A 27359-nucleotide genomic window follows, 5' to 3' on the forward strand; every position below is an offset into this window, starting at 1 on the left:
TTAGTTATCAAACAGGAACACCGGTGTCCTGGTTATCCCAGGTAACTAATGTATTTGAACTATGAGATTAATTCAGTGATGGTCACTCAATTATTCTTTGGTTTCAAATACTTTGGTTCTCTTCGTATGTCTTAAAATATGACTGTCTTAAAAGCTCAAAATGTGCAATCAGTCAAACATAAAAAGGTTTAAATAATAAACTTTGGTTTGAAATTATAAGTACAAAAATGCTTTATACCACCAACTCTTTCTCCCTTACTAACTCCTATAATCCTAATCTTTCGTTTTCTGACTGGATAGTTGGGAGATTTAAGGTATTAAATGTGTTCTTTTCATGATAGTGATTTATTAGTGAAGAGATAGAGATTCATTCTGAAAACTAGGTATTTCCTGATGTTAGTCTAGAACTATGATGGTCTCAAATGCAATTAAATTCTCTTCTGTCACACTTGAGCAATGTATCATCCATTCACCAAGCTTTCACTGAGTGTCTAAAACACTTAAGAGCCAGACCCTGCCACAAAGGAGAAACATGGTCATGCAAGGGGAGGCATAAAGAAGCTGGAAGCACACATTTTGGCTGAAGAAAATGATTTGTAGAATTATTTAACCTCTCCAAGGACATTTGTTTCATTATCTAAGTAACAGGATATTATCATGAACTTCACAGGGTGAGTTTTGAGGTTTAAAGATGATAGTTTTATCATTTAAATATATGCTATGCACACATTTTCCAACCTTCTGTAAATTATAGCCACATGCCAAGGTTATGACCAAGCAATGTTGATAAGAAATATTATCTGTGATTTATGGAAAATATCCTTCCAATGAATAAACTCCTCTTTTCTTTCTCATTTCTGGCTAGCTTGAATGCAATAATATTGGAATTGGTCAAGCAGCCATCTTGGATCATGAGAAGACTCATGAATGATTGTAGAGCAGCAATATAGAACAAATCTAGTTTTTCATGATCACAATGGTTTATACCCTACTATTGGACTCTCTATGTGAAAGAAATAAAGATTCCTGTCCTAATTTTTCATGCTCTTATTTCTTCATCCCTATACATTCAGTGTAAGCTGGTACATACAGATCCAAATTAAAACTCCTATAAACTGAGGGTGATGATTTTAAAACAGAAGTTGAAAGAAAAGGAGATCAGATGAAAGACTGTTATTATTGTCACAAATATCCTGAATATACAAATCAGAACAGTAGCAATGGGAGTATCACTTTTCAGCCTTTTGGCTAAGATCAAGTGCAGTAGCAATGGGATTAGAAACCTCATTGTTAAATGAAAAAAAGAAATGTTGTATAGTTAGAATACGAAGAATACACAAGTAAGTAATAGGTCCTTAAAGTGGCCAGAATGATGATATGGAATAAATGTGTGACAGAGATTTTACCCAGAAAAGTAGGAATAAATGGTTAAATTCATCAGATTAGGCAATTTACAGTAATAAAATTGTTATGGAGAAAACAGTAAGTGATTTTAAAGAGGTGTCTGATGTCTTGGCTCAGTAGCTCAGTAAAAATGTGAAGCAAACATAGTTTATACTTCCACATGTTATTAACTTAGATTGTAATTTATTTTTATACTTATTCATTCAGAAGTATTTCTTAAACATGTATTTTATGCAAGATATCATTTTTGGCCTTGTATAAACAACAGTATCAATAAGGCTCATTGAAAGCCAAACTCAAAAATTCTAGGAACAAGAGTTGTCTAGAATGTGGGGAAAAAAAGAGTCCTCGTATCTTGTTTGTAGGTAGGTAGACTAGTCAAGCTCTTATGGGAAAAGTATGAAATTTTCTCAAAATATTAAAAATAATTCTACCATATGATTCAGCAATTATACGCCTAGGTTTGCACCAGAAGAATCCAAAAATACTAACTTTAAGGGGAAAACACATTCCTGTGTTTGTTGAAGCACTACTTACAGGAGCCAAGTTATAGAAACGATCTCAGTTCCCAAGAACAGATTAAGAAGATATTCTACACAAGGTAAATGGAATACTACTCAGATTAAAAAAATTGCATGAAACCTTGCCAATTACAATAGCATGGGTGAATCTGGAGGTGATTATGCTAACCAAAGTGAGTCAAAAGAGAAAGACAAGCATGGGATAATTTAACCATACATGGAATAAAAAGAAACAAAACAAAGGAATAGACAAAGCTAAACCAAAACAAACTTTAGAAATCTGACTGTAGAATTGAGGCTATTAGAGGGGAAGAGCAGGATGTGGGGAACAAAGATGGGATGGGGGTCCTGTGAATTTTGGTGGGGATTATGGGTGCTCTGGTCATGGTGGTGGTGATACAGGGTAGCAAGGGGCACTAAAACTGGCCAAGGACACTGCCCAAATAGTTTACCGATCACTGTCTGAGTTCTTCACCTATCCGCACAATTGCAGGACTACTCAGGCTCAGGAAACAACAGTGAAATTTATTTAACAAACCAGGGAAAAACAAAGAATTACAGAGGCCAAAAATATCCATTCACTTCATCTGAAGTGGTGTCAAGTATTTTTCAGTGCTAAAAAAAGCAGCCAAGGGCCTCCCTGGTGGCGCAGAGGGTCGTACACAGCACTGTGTAGCTGTCCGCAGTCTCTGCAGCGTAGGTTCGATTCCTGGCCAGCCAAGGAGATTCCCACATGGCATGGCAAACCTCTCCTGTCACGCCCGCTGCTCCCCTCAGCAGCATATTTCGGTCATCTGCCTGTTCTGCTACCCGCTCTGTCTCTGGTGAAGCCTCTCACATTTTCACGCCTCTGGCCTGTACCCCAGCTCTTGTATAAAAATAAATCAATCTTTAAAAAAAAAAAAAAGCAGCTAAGATGGTATCTTCCTGCCACTAAGGACATGGAGCTCCTCTCTTGAACAACAGGCCACGTATCTAAGATGGCAACATCCTGCTTCTGCTGAGCTGGAGCACATGGCAGCCAGGCTCTAGGCCAAGATCCAGTTCACAAAGACAACATGAGATACTCCCAAGCTGTCGGGATGCCCCAGCACAGTGCCAGTCAAGTGACACTCAAGACAGCAACTGCAGTGGCTGAATGACCTGACAAACAGCCCCACTCATGAAGCTCAGCGAGGCCCCCGACTCTGGGTCTTCACCTTCTCTGCCAACCTTTAACAGCAGCAAAACCAGGAACAGTTTCAGTTGTTCAGCCATGTGCAAAGCCTCTGAACTTTTCCTCTTTGAGGTTGGCTGCTGGAGGCCTCCACTTTCAGAGGCCCACAATAGTCTTCTGGAAGTTTGGCACAGCGGGGGCCAAAATCCCCTGACCCAAAATGTTGAAGAACCAAGAACGCTGAATTCCAAAGATTAAATGAATCTGCACCCCCTTCTGCAGTCCCTTATATTTTTATTGGTTGCTCTACCTCAAAATGCCATACAGTTTAGCATTTTCCGTGGGGCTATTTATTTTCCCTAGCAAACCCCTCCAGGGGGCACCACATGTAACAGTTTTGGCTTCAGCCACTGATTGCAGTGGTAGTATAATAGTAAAATATATTGCTGGTGGGAGTGCAAACTGGTCCAACCACTATGGAAAGTTGTGTGGAGATTCCTCAACCTACTAAAGATAGAGCTTCCATATGATCCAGCAATTCCACTCCTAGGTATTTACCCAAAGGACACAGAAACATTAATTCCAAAGAGCACCTGCACCCCTATGTTTATAGCAGCACTATTTACAATAGGTTAACTTTGGAAAGAACCCAAATGCCCAAAAATAGATGACTGGATCAAGAAGATGTGGTACATATGCACAATGAAATATATATATATATTAAATATATATATATTTAAGATTGATTTATTTATTTATACAAGCACTGGGTACAGTTGGAAGCATGGGAAGGTGAGAGAATTCACCAGAGCCAGAGCAGGGAACAGAACAGGCGGACTGATGAAATACACTGCTGAGGGGAGCAGCGGACAGCAGGAGAGGTCTGCGCACCATGTGGGACCCTCGCTGGCAGCTGGGGATCAAACCTGTGCTGCAGAGGCTGCGGGCAGCTCTGCAACCCAGTGCTCATGCACCACTGGGGAGGCCCACACAATGGAATATTACTCAGCATTCAAAAAAAGATAAACACATGCAATTTGCAGCAACATGGATGGAGGTGGAAGGGATCATGCTCAGCGAAATAAGCCAGAAAGAAAAAGAAAAATACTGGATGGTCTCATGCTGCACCTCCCCCTGCAGTGACCCTCAGGGCTAATGGCTGTTGCCATGGTCCCTGAGGTCCGGCGTGGACAAGGAACCATGCGCGCAGGGGGAGAACAGCAAACTCCCTAAGATGCAGAGAAGCCGAATGCCTGCCAAGAGATAACGACCACCAAAAGCTGCCACAAAGATGATTAAAAGAAATGCTGACCACCTGGAACCTTATCTCGCTTTCTCAAGGCCCATAAACTTTATTCTGCTACAACTGTCTCTCTAAAATCTTTTCTTTTTCTGGTCATTGATTGCTAATTAAAAAGCATACGTAATTTAATAAGTAGGCTAATGCAAATGAAACATTACTAAACACTGTGTTATAATAGAATTGTAGTTTAATAATCTTTCTATTATGTGCTTAACTTTAGTACCTTTGATATTAACTACATTATAATATAAATTTACCTATGACAATTAATTATGAGTAAACATAAGTAGGTAATAGTAGTAGTAATTAGTACAAGAATATAGAAAGAGTTAATAATCTGTCTACTTAGGAATACAGCTAGGTCCAAATGTATTTTGGACATAAATCACTGCCCTGTCAATGATAAGCTAAACCTATAAACAAACTGATTTCTTTGATGGTCACTGTTCCTATGCCTTAAAAAAAAAAAAACATATATATACTGACCACTAACAAAAATAAAGTTACACTCAGATTTACACTCTCTCTTGAAGTGTGTCTGTTTGTCATTTCTTTAACCGAATCCCTGACCACCCTGCACAGTCTCTCAACCCTGAGACGGCCTCATCGTCTACTGCTGTGCTGGTCCGCGGCAGTCTCACTCATAGCAGGAATTTAGAAAACCTAAATAAGGGACCAGGAAAATGAATAACTGTAAGAAAGAAAAAAATCAAAATCAACAAACAACTATGAACCAGAGACACACTATGGTGGGGGGGGAGTGGGGAAAGGAGGGGTTGGGGTCAAAATAAGGGGGTTGCAATTGTATGAGGCATATAAAAAATTAAAAAATAAATAAAAATATATGGAGAGGTGTGACTTATACCTCTATCATATATAATTTTGTCAACCAAGGTTATCTCAATAAAAAAATAACACAAATATAAAAAGGAAGTTAATTTTAATAAAAAGCACATTTAATTCTGTTTTAAGAAATGAAGAAGATAACTTCAATTTACTGGTCTTCATTGTTATGGTAGCACATAATCACGTTGATACCTTAGCATTATGTAATTCTTCAGTAATATTTTACTTTTTAATGTAATTTCATTTTATTGTATTATATCATGAATGAGCTAGTTGCTTAACCTTGAAAATTTCAAAATGAAACAGTAATAGAAATAAAGTGTAGTACAGAAACTAAAGAAAAACAATCTTACACATTTCACTGATTTTAAGCAATAATTTTCTGAGCAAGATCTAGAGCAGCACTTTGAAATTGTGGAGATTAATAAAGCCCATTTCTTCCCCTTGCTAGCAATTTGGAGAGTGTACCTGTATTATTACAAGCATAAATTCAGCAACAGAACCATGTAAACATCTCTATTAATATTTATTACATTCTTTCTTTGTTTCATGGGTTTTCAGAAAAGGTCCTTATTTGGGACATGGGAAAAATACTTAAAAGCATATAATCTTGAGATTGCTGAAAAGTAAATGATCATCCTTCAGTAAAGTGCATGTTTATATTGGTGATTGTTTTACATTGCTTTTATTAATCACCTCCAACAGTCTTCATTTTTTAACTATTATAGCTATACAGAACTCTTCAAAATGAGGATTGCTTTCATACTTTGTCACTGCAATTGTGTAGCAGAAATATTAAATTATAGTTTAAGACTACCTTCTGAGTAGATAAATGGTTTTGAAACCAGTCATAAACTTCAGATGACTGAACAGCTCACTTCACTAAAATATTTATGTATGGCTCTAAACATTCCATAAAAATACCAACTTAGATTCCCTGAACTCTTCTAACATTTTAAAGGTTTACATACCAGTTTGTTTGAGAAGCTTTCTGTAAACATCTTTTATAACTACCTAGGTTGCTTATTTCACATAGGTCATAAACTCACTCATATTGCTAGAACACTGTCAGTGTATTACTAAGGTGCTTATTGTGGGTTTAAATAATTAAGAAGAAATGTCCATTGACATATCAAGACCAATATATCATATTCAATGATTCAGGTTGTTCACCAATTTCATTTTTGAAGAACATTAGATGAACCTGATGAGAAAGATTAATTACAATTGTAATACCTGTTTATAAGACAAATAGGTTTTTCAAAGTTCTTCATTATTTTAAACTCCACAGCATTCTGTAAGGTAACATTTGAAGAGAGCCACAATCAGAGTTATAATTGAGAATTTCATCTTTAAAAAATGGAAAAGAAATGTTTCTCATAGGACAAATTTTATGTTATTTATGGAAATAAGTGTGTGGACCTGGTATTTTGAATTTAAACTGTTTATTGACTATAATATTCTAAGTATAATTATCTGTAATATCTACTTGATATGTCCACTCAGGAGTTGCTAGTTTTAAAACAAATGTATAAAATATGGATAGGATTATCAATTTTTTAAAAATCTTCAAGGAACAGGATCACAACTTACAAATAATTAATTTATGTTTATGCTTGTGTAATAGTTATTTGCTTTTACATAATTTACTGAATTTGTTAGTATATAATTACTACAGAATAGATTCTATATGTTTTAAAATCTGAAAATAGATCATTAGCCTGAGTCAGCCTAAGTTATAAAATCAGTAACCAGATAATATAGGGGATGGAAAGTTTAGCATATTAGCATATTAGTTCAAGTCCCACATTTGCAGTAGCTGAATAACCTAGAGCAATATTTCCAGTTACAGGTGTAATTTTCCTTCTTTGAAAATATATTCCTGCCTACATCACATAAAATACATGGGAATCAAATATGATAATTTACATCAAAGTACTTTACATTTCAAGCACATGAAAATATGCAAGTTATTATCACTAATGCTATGTTGTTATGGCAATTTTATGGATCCCTGGAGGACAATCATAAGCCAGATGTTCCAGAAATAACAGTCAAGCTCATCTCTACTCATTGCCCTGTGAACTAAATTTATTCTTCCATGACTTTTGACCTATTTATCTTCACACACCCCTACTCTGTCTTTATAATACTTGTTAGAGAAGTAGTATGTTGGTTGACTTTGATGACTCCAAGTAGTGATTCCACTCAAACTTCAGATTTGAGAATTTGGATGGTGCTCCCTGAGTTATTCACTGGAATATAACCTCTATTGTACAATCAAGGAGACAGCAAATATATTTAAAAACTTATATAGGATTTACAACCCTGTTGTGATTCAACATCTCCATTTATCTTTTGTTATCCTCTTCTTCTATTGCTAACAAAACCTCCTTTTCTATTCTATCATTTTCTGATTTATTTTTGTGCTTTAGTTAATACCAAAGGAAAGTTAAGACATCAGTAAATTATAAAGACATTCCATTCAGTATTTATCTCACTATTCTTATAAGGAAACAGAAAACTTCGAGAAAATTAACCAACAGTGTTAAATAACATGTGGTTAACATTTTATTTAATAGGAATGTGACTTTACCTAATTTTCTTTTATCTTGTCTTTGTGGTTGAAAAAAATATCTATGAAATCACACTCAAACTTCAAAAGCTCAGATTTTTCAAGATATCTCTAGTCAGACTTACTCTGAAAGATCAGTTCATCAGTTAATAAAGAAGAAATGAGTAAATACTGTTATAAGCAATAATTAAAATAATCATTTTATTTATATTCTACTGTTCTCTGACAATCTATCTTTTTAAAAATGAGTCATATTTTCTTGATTTTTTCCTACTCTTTTCCTGAATCAAAAACTTTTAAAATTCATTCCAGCACCTCTGTTATTATTTTCCTTAAGTCTTTCATCCAAGATGTCAATAATATTTTTTTTAAAAAATTAACAAAAATGCATAGTATATAAACCATTTTCCCCTATTAGCACTAAAACAATTCGGAAATGCTGATGACTGACAAAAGGCTGATTTGCAATTTACCAAAGACATCTCTATCTAAACATATGGTTATGTTCCTTATAGAATGAGCATATTAAGTTAGCTTTGTATCCATTTCAAGAAAGACCTAGAAATTATTAATTTAATTGTTTCATAACATAGGCATGGAACAATTAGTAGATTGTTTTTTAAGATTTATTTATTTATGCATACAAAAGCTGGGGAGTGAGAAGTCAGAGGTGCGGGGAGTGAGAGGATTCACCAGAGACAGAGTGAGGTACAGAACAGGCAGACTGACTGAAATACACCGCTGAGGGGAGCAGCTGGCGAAACAGGAGAGGTCGCTTCGCCATGTGGTGGTTCCCTGGCGGGCTGAGGACTGAAATCATGCTGCAGAGGCTGCGGATTGCTTTATATTGCGGTGCTTAATTCCACGTGCCACCAGAGAGGATCCCACAATTAGTAGCTTTATATGACAACACCATATAGGTGTTCAATGGGCAATAAAAATTGAAATTTATGACCTTTGCTATTTGAGAATATACAGTATAAAGGGAAAGACTTGAATAAGCAAGCACATTTACTCTACTCAGTTGTAGGAACTGTGACATTTTGTTCATGACATCCTTACAAACTGCCTTACACATAGTATATACTCAGTGAGGATTTTTAATAAGTAAACAAACATGTTACAACCAAAAGAATAGCATCAATTGTGAGTGCTCTATAGAGAAAGAAAGAAGACAGTTACATGATTTGGAGTCAAAATATACTACCTGAGGAAGAGGAGACAGAAGTTGGTTAGGCGTGAAATTCTGGAATTTACCTCACAATATTGAGAGAAGGTGGAGTGTTTCTATCTCCATTTCGTTATTCAATGATATTTTCACTACCTAGATTCATTCCAAATTTCTGAATATCCTCATTCTGACCTCATTTGCCCCTACTTTGCATCTCCTGAATTTTCCCACTGTTCCCTCTGGAATAAGAGACAAGTGCAAATCTTCACTTTATCTGGATGTTCCTTTTACATTCTAACTATAACAAAACTAGGCCTCTCATGGCACAAGGGCTTAAGACACAATCTATGAAACTTGCTGAAGCCTCTGCAGCACGAGTTTGATCCCTGGCCAGGTAGCTTTCCACATGGTACAGCAGACCTCTCCTGACCCACCCGCTGTTCCCCTTAGCAGTGCATTTCAGTCAATTCACCTGTTCTGTTCCCCACTCAGTCTATGATGAATCTTCTCACCCCCCACAACTCAGGCCTGTACCCCAATTCTTGTATGTATAAATAAATAAATCTTAAAAAAAATAACTATAACAAAACTGACTCTTCCTTGGAGATGTGGCCTACCCAGAAACACTCTCAGGTATTTATCTGTACTCACTTCTCATAGCTGAGACCACAGAACTTAGAGATTGGATAATCATTTCTGCTCGTCATTATTGCTTTCAAACCTAGGATTAAAAAAAAAAAAACAACTTTCAATCGAATGTTAATATTACTACAACTTCTGAATGCAATGTTGGATCACATTGGTGAAGATTTTTAACTCCTTTGTCACAGTTGTTTTGACATAATTCTCATAATTCCTTAGTGATTTGATACATATAGATTATATATTCAGTATGTTGGGTTCTCAGCTCACTGATTTTGTTCTTCTTTGTTTCTCACATGCATTATCATATTCTATCGCCTTTGTAACTTAAAACAGTTAATACCATCATATTCTCAATTTCCATCATTTTGTTCTCTCCTCTTACATGATCAATACTTCTCAGTGTCTTTCTGTTTTAACATTATAACCTTGAAATTTAAATGCCAGAATGTCCACACTTTGGTCCTCATATATGTTACCTTATTCCTTTATGCTTACTCTGGGTGATTTTATCCAATCTCACATTTTTAAATGTACTCCAAACTCTAGAATAATATATTTAAATGTCTTGATACTTTTATGTCTCTGTGAATGACTGTGAAAAGGTCACCTGATACATTTTTTTTTTAATCCAGAACTTATGCCCCTCCAGTGTCTTCTATGTCAATAAATGTGAGGAATATAGTCAAAAAGATAAAATGTTCTATACATATATTATAGTCAGTTATATTTGTTGAATTTCCAAACATCAAACAATACAAAATCATAGTGTTAAAGAATGCAGCCAATGCAACCAATGCAGAGAGCGCCGCACTGAGAAGCTGTTTGCTGCCTCTGCAGCACTGGTTCGATCCTGACTGGCTGTGGAAGGTCCCATATGGCAAGCAGACCTCTCCTGCTGCTCCCCTCAAGAGTGTATTTTGTCAGTCTTCCTGTTCTGTTCCCTGTTCTGTATCTAGTGAATCCTCTCACCCTCCCACACATCTGGCCTGTACCCCAGTTCTTGTATAAAATAAATAAATCCTTTTTAAAAAATAATACAACCAAAGAAATGATAACTAGTAAAAAGTCAAAATACTGATTACCTTTATGTGGGTAGGATATGGAGGTATCACAAGATTGCATAAAGTATACTTCTGTAAGGCAGATTTTTTTTTTTGCTTCTGAATTGAATATGGTGGTTTATAGTAGTGTTTTCCTTATAGCAACATTCTTGTTTTATGTATTTTAACCCAAATTCAATTATTTATGAAAAAAGTAAGTGATGACCCATGAAATATTTTACGAAAGGTAATTACAAATTGTAAAGACCAAGAATAACAACCTTTTAAAAATATGCTTGGCAATGTTCAAGTCATCATAATAGTAAATGTCTTGTTTTCTTGGACTTCATTCTATTATTTTCATTAAAAAGCAAGTTAGAAAGTGAGGGAGAATGGGAAGGAAGAAGAAAGGAAGGAAGGGACATTTTCTTAAAATATATAAAATCTTGTATCTATTCATCTTAATCACAAATGTGGCATGAAGTGGGGGGACTTTTACATGCAGAAATGTGTAAGAACTGTCACAAAATGTATGAACTGTTTGTGAAACAGATGTTATATTTTGTGCTTTGTTATATTGATGAAATTTCTAGTGTCCCTTAAAAATGGACAATTCAAAGAAACAATTGAAGAGGAGGCTATCATGTGGTAGTTGCACAGTTCCACAGTTGAGCCCAAATTAAATGTGGCCTATGTCTCCCACATTGACCCCCACATAACTCATGAATTAATTTTTAGGAACACTGTGCCTATATATTAAATACACTTTAGAATAGGTTCCCCAAAACTTCCTTGAAATTACCTGCAAGAATTTTCGGTACAATCAAAATGATAAACCTGTGTAATACATAGAAAAGTTAGAAAAACTAGTAGGAGAATCACATGTTTTGTTAGATACATATTTAAGCAGGATATGTGATTTTTAGAATATATCATGTATGGTATTTATTCCAGCAGAAACAACATGTTCAACAACAATTGAAAGATATAAATGTGAAGAAAAATCTGCAGATATTACTAACTTGATCTTTTCCTTATTTCAAATACCCAAAATATCATTGCTTAAAAATAAGCAATGTTATTTGTATTTAAAGTTTGTACTTACAGATAGTAAAGCATAGTGTCCATAAAAACTCCTCAGTGACTCTCCTTGTTTCAATTTCCTTCCGTAGTTGTGAAACATAATATCGCTTTTAGGTAATTCATATCACAATCACAGCAGGATATCCAAGTCCTTAATTTTCACTTCTTCTGTAATAGAAGAACTTTAATAACATGAGATACTTTTCTAATGTTGATATGCCTCTAATGTAAGTCAGGTATTAATGAAATTTATTCTCATTTACTTCACTCAAAGTCACTTTAAATCTCCTAGATGAGAAAAAAAAAACAAATAATATATGAATATACTCATTTCCTAAAATGGGGAAACATCACTCCCTACGCCAAGTGTAGGTTATGCATGGTGACATTGTTCCACAAGTTACAGTATGGAAAGGGGGGAGGGTAAAGTAACTTTACAGTAAAGAAAATGGAAAATGCTACCAGCCTTGTTGTTAAGGTTAATATCAATTGCCAGACTGACAGTATGCAATGTCGATGTGATGAGATGAGAATGGCACTTCAGGTCTATGGCCTTCCTCCCAAACACTAGTCTAGCTCTGAGAGATATTCTACAAGGTTCCTGACTAGTAATTCTCAAAACAGTCAAGGTCATCAAAACAAAGACTATCTGTGAAACTCTCACATCAAGTCTAGTATTTGGAATATTCAGAAAAGAAAAATTAGGGATAATTGAGAAAACAAAAGAGTTTAGCGAGCAAAGTAAAGAGGAGCATGAAAGACAAAGTATGGAAAATATTTTCATTGCAATTGTAGAAGAACTTGGAGGGACTTCAAAAACAGATAAAGGAAGGCCTCCCCGGTGGCGCAGCGGTTGAGCGCTGGGTTGCGAAGCTGCCCGCGGCCTCTGCGGCGCTGGTTCGATCCCCGGCTGCTCCCCGGCCACGGGAGGAGGGTCCCACATGGGCGCAGACCTCTCCTGCCGCCCGCTGCTCCCCTCAGCAGTGTCCTTCGGTCCTTCTGCCTGCTCTGCTCCCCGCTCTGGCTCTGGTGAATTCTCTCACCCTCCCGCGCTTCTGACTGTACCCAGTGCTTGTATAAATAAATAAATAAACCTAAAAAAAAAAAAAACAGAATAAAGGAGAAGCATGACTAGAATGATGCAGAGGCACCCAAGACAAAAGAAAAATGAGTGTGAAGAAATAGAGTATGCCAATCATTGTCATGAGAAGAACAAAATAAGTAGCTCTGATAAAGACTGTAAATAGCTGGTGATGCAGTGGTATATTCAGTATAAAGGTAAAATAAAAGTGTGACACAAAGAATTGAGGAGCAAACAGAAAATGGGCAAGAATGGACAGTAATTTAGTAGATTGATATTTAAGTTCAAGTTGTTATAACAAATCCATCAATTGGGTGACTTAACACACATTAATTTTCCACAGTTCTAGAGAATGGGAGCTCCAAGTATAAGATGCTGAAAGATTCTTGTCTCCTTTGTTTGTAAGTGACCATCTTCTTGCTCTTTCCTCAAATGAAGGAGAGATCTCACCTGTCTCCTCCTCTTTTTAGAAGGGCATCCATCCCATTGTGAGAGCTTACCCTCATGAACTAACCAAAACCTAATTTCATCCCAAATGCTTTGTCTTCAAATATCACCACATTGGTTGTTAGGAATACAATGTAAGAATTTTGGGAGATAAACTCACCCAACCCATACTAAATGATAAGAATTTTGTAAGACATAATTTGAATTTTTCCTACCAAAAAATATGCTATGGATCAGCTGTATCATCATCCCTTAGGAGCCTTTTAGAAGTGTGAAAATTTAGCCTACCCCAAACACTTAATCAAAATGCACATTTTAGTGAGATCCTCTGGTGATCTCAGGGCATTTAAATTTGAGACACTAGGTTATATTACCATTTCAAGAAGCTTGGCAACCTTAAAATAGAGAAAAAAAGATCAGAGTGAAGCACGAAATGGATTTTAGGGATTTTTTTATTATTATTAAAAGAAAGGACACAAAGTATATTTTAGAAGAGAGAAAGAATCAAGAAAAGAACCAAAGACAGGAAAAATAAACACAGACAAAATACTGCACTCATCCTAACTGCTCATAAACATTTATTCATTATCTCATAACTGCTTCTTTTACCAGGGGCTTTGCCACTTACAATAAATGGAAACCAGAATTCTGAGGGAAAGGGAATTCCCTAAATCTCTTATATAAGGTTATCCAAGGTCATCTGTAAATTCCCTGAAACTGACTTATCCTTCACTCCCTGAAAAAGAGACAACTAAACAATTATCTGGGCCTCCCCTGGTGGCACAGTGGTTGAGCTTTGGGCTTAGAAGCTTCCCACAGCCTCTGCAGCACTAGTTTGATCCCTGGAGGCCAGTGAGGGTCCCACATGATGCGCAGACCTCCCCTGGCGCCCACTGCTCCCCTCAGCAGTGTACTTCGGTCCTTCTGTCTGTTCTGCTCCCTGCTCTGGCTCTGGTGAATTCTCTCACCCTCCCGCGCTTCTGACAATACCCAGTGCTTGTATAAATAAATAAATAAACAAATAAACAAACAAACGAATAAATAAATAAATCTTTTAAAAAAATAATCAATTATCTGCATAAGGAATTAAAAGTTCAATAAAAATTATTTTCTATCTTTGATAGGACCTAGTTAGAATTAAGTAAAATAGCATAAAAGAGACAGCTATTGTATTTGTGCTCTGGCGATAGAATGTACTTTACAACCTGACTTTCCCAACTAATCATAATTTTCTTGAATCCCCAGAGAGATTGTCACTAATATGCTAATTAGAAGGCCAACAAACAAACCTCTGTGTTTTTTGAAGAGCCTTCCCTGAAGAAGCATCAGTGTCAAATATTTTCTTTGGGATAGTCTGTAAATAAAATGTAATGAACAAAATATTATTTGTAATGATAATATGGAGACCTTGTAAGTACTGAGATAGTTTAAACAAAATTGTTATTTTTTATTGATATTACTTTATTGACACAGAAACTAACATGAATCTCTGTATTGGAAATCAGGAAATCAAAGCTTAATTTAAGCCTTTTTTTATTTTCTTCTCAAAGGTTTGGTATTCTTGCTTGTGAGTAATTAAATGAAATATACATTGGAAAACTGGAAATCCTGACATCAGAAGTGTATCTCACGGGTGCTTTAACATGTAGTATATGAGCAAAGATTTAAAACAAGTAGATTTAACTCATTAATTTGAACTGTAGGATTTTCTTGACACATTGGAAGTTATGGTGTTATCGATTTCATTTTTAAACATGACAACAATCAGCTGAGGGTGATTAGCACCATAGAGGGGTTATGATGATATGTTACTAATATCCCCTTTTCAGCATCAACAAAACCCTCTCTACACCACCACATTGATTTGCCCTCACAGAAATTCTACTGGGACTATTAACTGATGACAGCTCATAGATGTGTGTCACATTGAAAATTGCTCTTGACCAGGAGCAAGAAACAAACTCAAGACTGTATCCCCGACCAGCTAGAACCATTGCCATTAACTGAGACGTGATACTTTTCCAACAAATGAGGACAATTCTGAAGGCTAATCCCAGCTTTGAGACTTCCCATGGAATCATATGAGCTATTTATCAATCTTGTCCTCCTCACTACCTTAACAAAATTATCTCCTCGGAGCACATCTCTGTAAGTCTACATGTTATTCTCCTCCACAAAGTCTGTTTCCAGGGAGCCAAAGTAAAACATGTCTCAAATTTGTCAAAATTGCTCCTTAGCACTCATTAAATGTTCCTAGTTAAAGAAGTTTAAGTTCTGGCTCTATCAACACTCTAATTGATTTTTTTTTCCTCATAGCAAAGACATCTACATCCATATTCATCTATCATGTATGGGAAACATAAGGAAAAAGTGTGGAGTGTCATAGGACTTTATTTCATGATGTTTTTTTTTACTCATATCTCCATAGAATTTTGAGTATCTGATCTCAGGATCCATGTTTTCAAAGATCCTCTCCAGTAACAGTATTCAGTCTTACAAGTTCCCATGTCATATCTCTCCTCCAAGTAAGAACAATTTTAGCACAAATAAATGACTAAACTATAGACTTCCAAGACCCAGCAACAGACAACAGCTTAATCCAATTAAAGAGTCAAGGTTGAACAGCAGCATCTAGACCAGAAAGAATAAGCAGAGATAATATTCTATATGACATTTCTTTGAGGGATAATTATTTAGTACAGTTGGAACATGTTTTTCCCTTCCTTCTAGAGTACCAAATGACCAGTAAAAAAGAGCAAACAGCCTAATAATATATTCCAAGGATAGAGACCCTTGCTATATACAGTATATCAGTCTCTAGCATTTCACACTTACCAACATTTTACAAATAACTTTCAAAAATAAATTCTCATTTCATTTTGACAACAGTTCTGTCAAGAAGGTATTTTTAGCTCCATGTATAGATGAAAAGTCAGAAGTTAGGAGAAATCAAATCTTTTGCACAGCTGGTAAATAGCAGAACAGGGGCTGTGTGTGCAGTTTCCAACCTCAGATATTTGACTCTTTCTCAATTATGGAAAATACAATCTATGGTATGCTAGTGTTCATCAGAATCTCTTTGAAGTTGTCAAGATTTTCAGACTCTGGCAATATTTGGATGACCAAATTGACATCAAGGCAAAGTTTAGATTTTTTGCTTTCATTTTTCATCTACATGTCCAGTTTAATATACCCCACAAAAATGCACGCTTGACCATATAAGCTTTTCTTTATGAACTCTACTTTTTTGTTCAAGTAGAAAACTTTAGGATTATCACTATTTCTAACCCGTTCAAAATAATAAGTACAAGTTAACTCCAACAGTAATTTATTCTGAAAGTGAACTTATTACCTTAAAACAATACTTCAGCAGAACTTACAGGGGGAAAAATGTACCAAAAAAGCTCTCTGTACAACATAGCATTTATACATGTTTATTTACTGATTTTAATTATTTCAAATAGAATGTATGCGCCAAATATGTATAACTATAAAAGGCTGATTGAATCATATTAATGTTACCCTAAAAACTGCTTATCACAATACTATTCATAGTATATATATATATATATATATATATATATATATATACTGATCCTAATGTTTGACATACAAATATCAATTTGGTTAATTATGTCACATCCAAAAAATGGATTGTCATGTAGCCCTTGACATTATATTTATGACGTGAGCAAAAAGAAAATTATATGAGAAAAAAATACAGATTGAAATTTGTGCAAATGATGTGATTTCAACCTGTTTAAAGAACAATTCATAAAAAGGGGAAAGAAATGCACCAATCTCTTATAACCTTAGCACCCTTATCTTTCAAGTGTTATAATAACCTATTTCCAAGGACTACTGAGAGAATCAAATGAGCCAGAAAGGCAATATAGCACAGTAGATGTACCTTCAGAGTCCTAACAAGAAACAGATGGCACTCTCAAATTGGATAATGGAGATAATTTGATAAGGGAACTATATGCCAAAATGTGGCAAGGTGATAAAAAGACACAAAGGAAAGTGGAGTAATGCATGACCAGTAAAAAAAATAGAGGCACATATCTCTCCTGGATATGAACAGGCATTTTCTCAATCCCAGAAGCAGAGAGATCTATAGGAGGAGGATTGGCCCACAACAGCTTTAACCTTCTGTTAAATATGTTAGCCAGATTATGAAAATCTAACAGAAAGAAACTGGGATATAAGCACCGTCTCTTTTTCCTCTAGAGCCATATAGTTCTTCTTTCCAGGGTAGAGAACAAGCTAGAAGAAGGTCAGAGTGAATTTGGATATTAATTGAAACTATTCCATGCAGTTCCTCTTTTTGCCCTTTTTTCATTGTTCTTCAATCAGTGAAAATGTGTGTTTGCAACAAAGAGATCATAGAAAGTCCCATCAATGCTTTATCCATGTGAGATTTATTCTTTGAGATCTAACATAAAGGATATGGTACTTGGAAAGTTCATTAATGCTTATAGAGGAAGAAACCCTCTAGACAGAAAAGCAATTTCATACCTGAAATAAATGTACATCGCTGAAATGATGTAAAGTTTCCAGTATAACTGATGTGCCACCCGTTGTTCTTTAAAATAATAAAAAAAAACTAAAAAAACTTGAAAATAAGTGATAAGGTGATACGACAAAGGGGAAAAAGAGAGTTACCCAGAACCACCCAGCAGGATTAGTGTGAAATGGCCAAGTCCCTTCACCTAAAGCCTCGGGTGTAGACAGGCAGCCTGTTCCACTCAGTTGCCAGGATCCAATAACCATCTCCTCTGCCCTGCACCTCAGTCTTAGTGATGGCGCCCATTCTCTTGTGAGTTCCCAGCATTCTGTTCCGATCAGAGTAAACAGATCTTATATTAAACTATTCAAATTAACCAATTTGATATTAACATCAGATATCTTTCCTACTACTGACTGATAGAATAATTGGAACCAGCAGCAGCCTCATGAAAGAGATCTTCGAAACAAAAGTTTGGGATTAAGTTGCTGATATTTTGAGAAATGCAGGGATAATTCCATTGACAGAAGGAAATAAGTAATAGATAATCTATGGCAGAGAGTAATATTACAATAATTCAAATTATCACTGGGGGTTGCTTGATAGCACAGTCTGCTTAGCTACTATAGCAAAATGCCAATGGATGGACATTTTAAACAACAGAAACTTGCCTCTTCATAGTTCTAAAGACTGGAAATCCATAATCAGTGTACCAGTATGACCAGGGCAGTGCCAGCAGGATGGCACAGATGCAGGATCTCTGATTCTACGCAGTCAGGTAAAGGAGGAGTCCTGGAGCCCTCAGTGCCTTTTCCAGGCTTTCATTGCCATTTTACCAGGTACATAACAGGCAGAGGTGCTGGGGGCCAGGAGCCTGGCAGTCTTCCTAGCCCCGGCGAATCTTCATTCTGGGCTTTCCAGCATTCTCTCGTGGCCACTGCTTCTCGGCTGGTTCTCTTCCAGTCTCTCACTTGTTCTCCTTCTGGTGGTTCTGTTCCTTGACAATGCCCTTATAAGACCCATCTCAGTCCAAGTGAACCCACCTAGGTATTCCCACACCCTATTCCAGGTGCCTGCCATCAGGCATGCATTCAGGATCTCAGGGATCCATCCTCAATCCTAACGGCGCGAGGGCAGAAAAGTCTGACAATCATTTAGTCTACACATGGTTTCAGGTGTGAGCTCTCTTTCTGGGTTGGATACAGTCACTTTCTCGGTGAGTGCTCATATGGCCTTTTTTTGGTATGTACAGGTGCAGAGAAAAGAGTTCTGGTGTTGAAAGGGCAGGACAGGCTACTGAGCAGGTTTTCTATGATCCAGCAGACCGGATAAAGGAGGAGTCCTGGAGCCCTCAGTGGCTTTTGCAGGTTTTTTATTGCAATTTACCAGATACACAGCGGGCAGGGGTGCTGGGGGCCTGGGAGGCAGGCAGGCCTCCCAGACCCCCGCAAATCTTCACTCTATCTGGGCTATGCGGCGTTCTCTCTGCTTCTCTGCTCTCGGCTTCTCTGCTTTTGCTGGCGTCCCCGTGACACCACCCTTAAAAGCCCAGTCTTAGCCCAGGTGAATCCCATCAACATATGCCCACACCCTATTCCAGGTGCCCGCCATCAGGCATGCATTCAGGAAAGCAAGGATCCATCATCTATCCTGATGGCGTGAGGGTGGAAAAGCCTGACACTTTTTGACCTTACCCTACAGGTGTCTTTTCTTACAAGAGCATCATCATTGTTAAATTAGAGTTTGTGAGTCATATAAACTTTATCACATCTTCGCAGGCCCTATGTCCAACTACAGTCATTATGGGAGTTAGAGCTTTAAAATATATATTTTTGAAAATACACATTATTTGCACAATACTTGGAATGAAGTGCAAGGAGAAGGCAAAAAGAAACCAAATAGCTGTGTCACTGACTTAAGAGTTTCAATAATTATAATAACATGTTGACTACCAAAAATAATAGAAAAATATAAGTTTTGAAGCCCTGGAGAGTATTGTAGGGTAAGGGATTATCAGGCTTTTCTGCCCTTCCATCCTTAGGATTAACGATGGATCCCTGTGATCCGTAACGTATGCCTGATGGCAGGCACCTTGAGTGGGGTGTGGGCATACGTAGGCGGGCACACCTGGGCTGAGTCTTGGCTTACAAGGGTGGTGTCAGGTTAACAGAACTAAAAGAAGAGAGCAGTGAAAAAGAATGAAAGAAAAGCAGAAAGAGAATGAGACCATGAGCGAACACCTGAGAGCCCAGAAAGAGTGAAGATATGCCGGGGGCTGGGAGGCCTGCCAGCCTCCTGGTCCCCTGGCATACCAGCCTGCCGTGTACCTGCTAAAATCCCAATAAAAGCCTGAAAAAGCCACTGAGGGCTCCAGGACTCTCCTTTAACCATCTGCTCATGTCATACAGATCCTGTCCTATGTCCTCCTGCCCCTACAGTATATAAAAGTTAAAGGATAAATTAAGATGTGAGGGCCTCCCTGGTGGTGCAAGGAGTTAAGACATAACCTATGAAGCTATCCGCAGCCTCTGCAGCACGAGTTTGATCCCCGGCCAGGGAGCAACCCACATGGTGCAGCAGACCTCTCCTGTCTCACCCGCTGTTCCCTTCAGCAATGTGTTTCACTCAATCTGCCTGTTCTGCTCCTCACTCTATCTCTGGTGAAACTTGTCACCCCCCACACCTCTGCCTGTACCCCAGTTCTTGTATGCATAAATAAATTAAAAAAAAGAAATTAAGATGTGAGATTCTTCAGTGGAAAACTCAAGTGGAAAAGAGGAATATAGAGAAACAAAACAAAGGATCAGAGAAAGACAAATGTAAGACTGACCCTTGAAAGCAGATCTTACATCTCAGGCACTAAGGAGGGTTATGGAGGGAGGGAGAAGGAAAGAGTGGAGAATGCGTGTCAGTGGGGAGAGAGCATGGTAGATTGGTAGAGAACTGTGGGCACTTTGGTGGTGGGAAAAATATGGTGACCACACCTGAGGGGAGAAATCCCATATTGTGAAAAAAAAAAAAAAAGCATGGATTTTTTACAAACAAATTGAATAAACAAATAAAAAAAGCAAGCAGAAAGCTTCTTTGGGAGTTTCATAGTGCCTGTCATCTCTTCTTGTTGGGGGACAGACATGACTGAATACAAAGACTTAGATCTGATAATAATAGTTAGACTTTCAGTGTCAATTATAAGTTCAATCCAATTAAACACTGGAAGGGAATAAATAAGATGTTGAGACATGGATAGAAATATGTGGGGACTCATAATGCAGGAATTCATAGCCAGGACTGAAAATATTGAAGCCACAATTCATTTCGAAGCTTCCTTTACAGCTAATGTATAACCAACTACCCTCTCTTTGAATGAATCAGAATTTTCTGAAATAAAAATCTTTCAGCTAATAATGAGGAGAGTTGAGTCATTGTTTCTAGACCTATAATGAGAATCAGACTCATGAATAGCCCAGATACAGAAGTATAAAGGCTGAACTAAGAAGAGATTATCTACATTAAAAAAAGAAAAGCAGGGATCTATGAATTTAGGTGGGTAATAGTACAGAGAGCATTTGTGTGAGTGGATGTTAAGAGTGGCAGCCAAAGCAAGATAAAATAAAAAGCTTGATTGGTACAAATTTATTGACAAGAGTGAGCTCATCCAATATTTAGGATCTAATGTGTGATGTATGCATGAAAAGTCTAAGCTGACTAATTAAAACCTGGACTCAGGGTTGACCTATAGTTAATGGTGTTGAACTCCCAGAACTTTGGTGTTTAATCTAGTCTTTCTATTTAAAATGTACACAAAGGATAACATAAACGTTATCTACGAATTTGTTAGAAATGCAGAATCCTTGGCTCCAAACTCCATTTACTGAATCAGAATTTACCTTTTTTTTTTTTAATTTTTTTTAAATATTTATTTATTTATTTATTTATACAAGCACTGGATACAGTCAGAAGCGTGGGAGGGTGAGAGAATTCACCAGAGGCAGAGCGGGGAGCAGAGCAGGCAGAAGGACCGAAGTACACTGCTGAGGGGAGCAGCGGGCAGCAGGAGAGGTCTGGGCACCATGTGGGACCCTCCTCTGGTGGCCGGGGATTAGCCGGGGATGGAACCAGCGCTGCAGAGGCTGCGGGCAGCTTTGCAACCCAGCGCTCACTCAACCGCTGCGCCACCGGGGAGGCCCTCAGAATTTACCTTCTAACAAGCATTCATTATCATGCTATTTACAATAGCCAAACTATGGAAAAAACCTAAGTGCCCAAATACAGGTGAGTGTGTCAGGAAGATGTGCTGTATATCACAGTGGACTACTACTCAGCTGCCAGAAAAGATAAACTCTTGCCATTTGTAACATGAGTGGAGTGGAAGGTAATTATTCTAAGGTAAATAAATTCAGAAAGAGAAAGAAAAATACCAGATGGTGTCATTTATATGTGGGATGTGGAGAAACCAATCAAAGTTTCAAATAAAAAGAAAGCTAACAACTAACCCTGGAAAGTTTACTACAGAGTTGAGGCTACCAAGGACTGAGAGGGATGAGAATCAGGTGGGGGGTGAGTAGCACAGTGGAATATGATGAGAGATTACGGGCGTCTTGGTGTTTGGTAATGTATGTTTAGACCATATGCAACGGGGAGACCCTTCACTTCTAATACCCTAATACACAAAGAATGAAGTAAAACAATGTGAGAATGAAAGAAGAAAAAAGAAGGAAGGAAGAAAATAAGGGAAGAAGGAGAGGAAGGAAGAGAGGATAGCAATGAAAAGAAGGCACAGCTAGATTATTGCAGGATTCATCCCCTTATACAGTTTATTCTGATAACCATGACTCCACTTAAGAAAACAATAAAAGTTCTCCAAACCTGTTGCAGTAAATATTGACTGTGCTAAGAATGTTCTGTTCTTCATATTTCTCTAAGAAAAATCCCTATGGTAACCATAGATGAGGTATCAAATCGTTTTTGAGCTTGTATTGCCCTAGAATTTGGTTTAACTGAAGAGGAAGGTGATTTGCTGGAGAATAATAAATTGACTCAATGAAATCAGATAAATGTTTGCTGTCAGTCCCACTAATCTGGAAAACTTCTCTTGCACTATGATAAAATCAGGAAATAATGTAAGAGATGTTCCTATGATGATAGAAAAGAAAATGCCTTCAATGAAGATTTTTATTTTAAAAAGTAACCACTCAAAAAATCAAATAAAAGACAAAAAATATCCCAAGCACTAGAGATTCAACCAGAAAGCAATGTGACTTTTATGACTTAGTCAAAGGTTTCCCAAAGTAAAAATGAACTTCTGGCCCCACATAGAACTATGAGTGTACTAAAAGTATTGACAGCTTGTATAATTGAATCAAAGGAGTTGTAGTAGAGCTGGAAATCAAATATAAATGTACCTTGTTTATCAGCAAGAACCACCACCCTCCTTTCTATCCCATACTCAGTTAATATCTAAAGAAAGATGATGGGGAGCCATCACAAATGTGCCTTGCTTGCTGACAAGAACCTCTCTTGCTTGCTTTCTCCCCTCTACCCCAAGCTCGGTTATTTTAGAGAATGATTAAGAGTTGAGGCTAAAATCTGCCCGTCCTAGATATGCCAGATGATTGAAGCACTCATTCAAGTGTGTTATGAAATTTTGGTGAAGGGAGGAATTGAAACTTAACTTTCCATCACAATATTGTTTAGAGAAACCCTAATTTCCATGATATTTAATATAGATTTTAAATTTGGACTTTGGATTCAATTAGATCTTTAACTTTTTGTCTTCTTATAAGATGTTAACTACTTCTATATTTCAGTTTTCCATATTCTAAACTGAAGTATTTCTTATACGCTATTTTTTAATTATGTATTTTTACATCATTCTTCATTTTTGTACAAAGTATGCTTTTTCCTCTCAAGTGTAGTCCCTATGAAATTCCCACCACCAATTCATCTATGCACCATCACCACAGTCCCTTGTGCTTTTCCCTTCCCTGTTTTGATCCCTCTCCCTGCCTCTCCCCTGCAGGATGTCTCTGATTTATATTTGCCTGCTGATTTTGATTTTTAATGAATTATAATTACTTTTTTTTCCCTGACCCTTATTCGGTTCCTCTACATTCCTCCTGTAAGTGAAACCAACCAATATTTTTCCTTTTTCGTTCTGGCTTATTTCACTGAGCATAATTCCTTCCAGCGCCATTCATGTTGTTGTGAATGGCATAAATTCATCCCTTTTGATTGCAGAGTAACATTCCATTGTGTATATATACCACATGTTCTAGATCCAGTCATCTATATTTGGGCATTTGGACTGTTTCCATAGCTTGCCTATTGTAAATACTGCTGCGATAAACATCAGGATGCAGGTGTCCTTTTGAATATATGTTTTAAGGTCCTTTGTGTAGATACCTAGGAGTAGAATTGCTGGATCATATGGAAGCTCCAATTTTAGTAGTTTGAGGAACCTCCACACAGTTTTCCATAGTGGTTGGGCCAGTTTGAATTCCCACCAGCAGTGTAGGAGAGTTCCTTTCTCTCCATATCCTCAACATTTGTTCTTGCTAGTGTTTTTTTGTGTTTGTTTGTTTGTTTTTGTTTTTAATATGTGCCATTCTCAGGGCCTCCCTGGTAGTGTAGGGGGTTAAAGACAGTGCTATCAAGCTATGGCCAGCCACCACAGCACAAGTTCAAGCCCCAGCCAGCTAGGAAGTGACCCACATGGCACAGCAGAGCTCTCCTGCTTCACCCACGGCTCCCTTCAGCAATGTGTTGTAGTAGATCTGCCTTTTCTGCTCCCCACTATCTCTGGTGAATCCTCTCACCCCCTGCACCTCTGGCTTACTGTCCAGTTCTTGTATGCATAAATAAATAAATTTTTAAAGAAATAGTTGTGCCATTCTCACTGGTGTAAGGTCATTGTGGTGATGTTGAACATTTTTTTCAAATGCCTTTTGCCCATTTGCATTTCCTCTTTGGAGAAGTGTCTTTTTAGCTTTTCCACCAATTTTTTGACTGGATTGTTTACTTTGTTTTTGTTAAGTCTAGTCAGCTCTTTGGAGATCTTTTTGATCAGTCCCTTATCATAAGTGTTGTGTGCAAAAATTTTATCCCAATCAGTGGCGTGTCTCTTTTTTGGTTAATGTCTCTTTTGCTGTACAGAAGCTCTTTAATTTGACGTAGTCCCAGCTGTTCATCTTTTCATTTGAATGCATTAATAACGCCTATTTTATAATATTATTGTAAGGATTAAATATAATGTATATAAAATCCTGAACATATTAGGGCCCCCCACCCCAGTGGCGCAGCGGGTTGAGCGCAGCATTGTGATGCTGTCCGAGCCTCTGTAGCCTGGGTTCTATTCCCGGCCAGACAGGGAGATTCCCACATGGCGAAGCAGACCTCTCCGCTCTCACCTGCTGCTCTCCTCAGCAGTGTCTTCAGTCCGTCTGCCTTTTCTGCTCCCCACTCTGTGTCTGGTGAATCCTCTCACCCTCCCTCGCCTCTAACTGTACCCCAGTTCTTGTATAAATAATAAATAAATCTTTAAAAAATGCTTAACATTATTGGACACAAAATACTATCTGTTCTCAATCAGTATTAACTACTATCACCATGTATATAAAATGTATCATGGATAAAGCATCAAAATTTTGCCAATGACTGTTTATGGTAGACAAAGTTCCTACCAGTGCAATAGTAAAACTGTAGTGCATGCTTCAAATTATCAACATATTATAAAGGTTAGTGTGAGTATAAATTCCAATGATTTAGTGGAGACTTTTTTTTTCCTTAAGTTTGCATACGAATATAAATTCACCTTGCATGGAGTTTAAAAACTATGTTTCAGATCAATTTATAGTTGACATGTAAAGATGTCTCAAGAATTGTTTAAGAAGAAAAAAAGGAAGTTGCATATTTTCAAAGTGTATCATCATGCTTTTATATACAGAGAGCAGTACACAGAGAAAGAATTAGTGTGCATCTTTGCATATTCAAAAAAGTAGTCTAGCGAGATATACTGTAGATTTCATCTATGGTTTTCTCTGGGAATAGAATTAATATTTGTGTCTTCTTTTATAGGCTTATATCAGTTAAGTGCTTTACAATCAGCAACAAGTAATATACAAAAAAACTGTAATCCTTTTCCATTGTAGAATACGTAAATTTTTATTTAGTACACATCTCTGAAAAATCAAATGGTGAACTGATATGTCCACAATATATAGTACTTCTATAATTTTATTTTTCACATTCTTTCATATATAACCCCTTAATCATTTTTAAATGCACAGAACTAACAAAACCTCAGCTTAACAATAAAATGTAATGCAGACATATTTAGATTCCACTACCCTTGTTTTATTTAATCCTCAAAAAACCTTTAGAAGATTTTTACTAAAATACACAAGGTCAGAGCAAGCAGGTGAAAAGACATGAATAGAAGAAAGGGACATGTCTACACAGGGTTGCTGCATTCAGCTTTTGTTAAATACAAAGAAGACATGTGGAAGAAGCAGTTAATGCACCTGTGATCCATGCATTCCCTTTATAGTGGAGTGTGCCCATGGGAAAGAAAGGAGGACATCAGCTTAAAGTCATTCTAAGCAATTTTCCGTATCTCTGAGTAAATAAAATGATGCTATTAAGACAAAGATATTTATCCCATTGGAATGTACTTTATAAGATTGTAATACTTTATGATTTCTTATAGTTAATAAATTCACAATCAATAAATTTACAAACCATGTCTCTATTGGCAGTGTGACATAAACTAATGATAAAATGGAGATAACTAAAATCCTTCCAACGTGTGAGGGGATAATCTCTTGTTTGGAGTCTGGATTTACTCTTGGACAGGGAAAACACATCATAGAAAGCAAAGAGAACTTAAAAAGCTGCTGTTGACTTACAGAACTTGCCTTTACATGGTGCCTTTAATTGCCTTTGAGATTAATAAAAGGCAATATTTTGATTCATGTGAGTCTGATTTAAAAACATAACAATTATTTAATTATTATGGCTTTGTAGTATAGCTTGAAGTTTGGAAGTGTGATACCTCTTTTCTCCTTTGTTTTCATCAGCAAGGCTTTGGCTGTTCATGGTTTTTTTTTTTTTTTTTTTTTTTTTGTGGTTCCATATGAATTTCATCAGTATTTGTTCTATTTCTTTGAAGATTTTAAGAAATAAAAAATCTTTGAAGATTTTCTATGTCATTGAGATTTTAATTGGAATAGCATTGAATCTGTATATTGCTTTTGGGAAGATGGATATTTTAATAAAGTTACTTCTTCCAATCCATGAGCAGGGGATGTCTTTCCATTTCTTTATGTATTCTTCTATTTCTTTTAGCAGTGTTTTATAATTTTCTTTGTATAGGTCTTTCACCTCTTTGTTAGGTTTATTCCCAAGTATTTGATTTTTTTTTTGTTCCAAATATAAAAGGGATGGTTTTCTTCATTTCTTCTTCTTCACATTGATTGTTTGTGTATAGGAAGGCTACTGATTTTTGTGTGTTGATTTTGTAGCCTGCTACTTTACTAAACTGATTGATCAGTTTGCCTAGTTTTTCTGTGACATTTTTAGGGTT

The sequence above is a fragment of the Talpa europaea genome, assembly GCF_964194135.1.
Source record: "Talpa europaea genome assembly, chromosome: 4".
Lineage (NCBI taxonomy): Eukaryota > Metazoa > Chordata > Mammalia > Eulipotyphla > Talpidae > Talpa > Talpa europaea.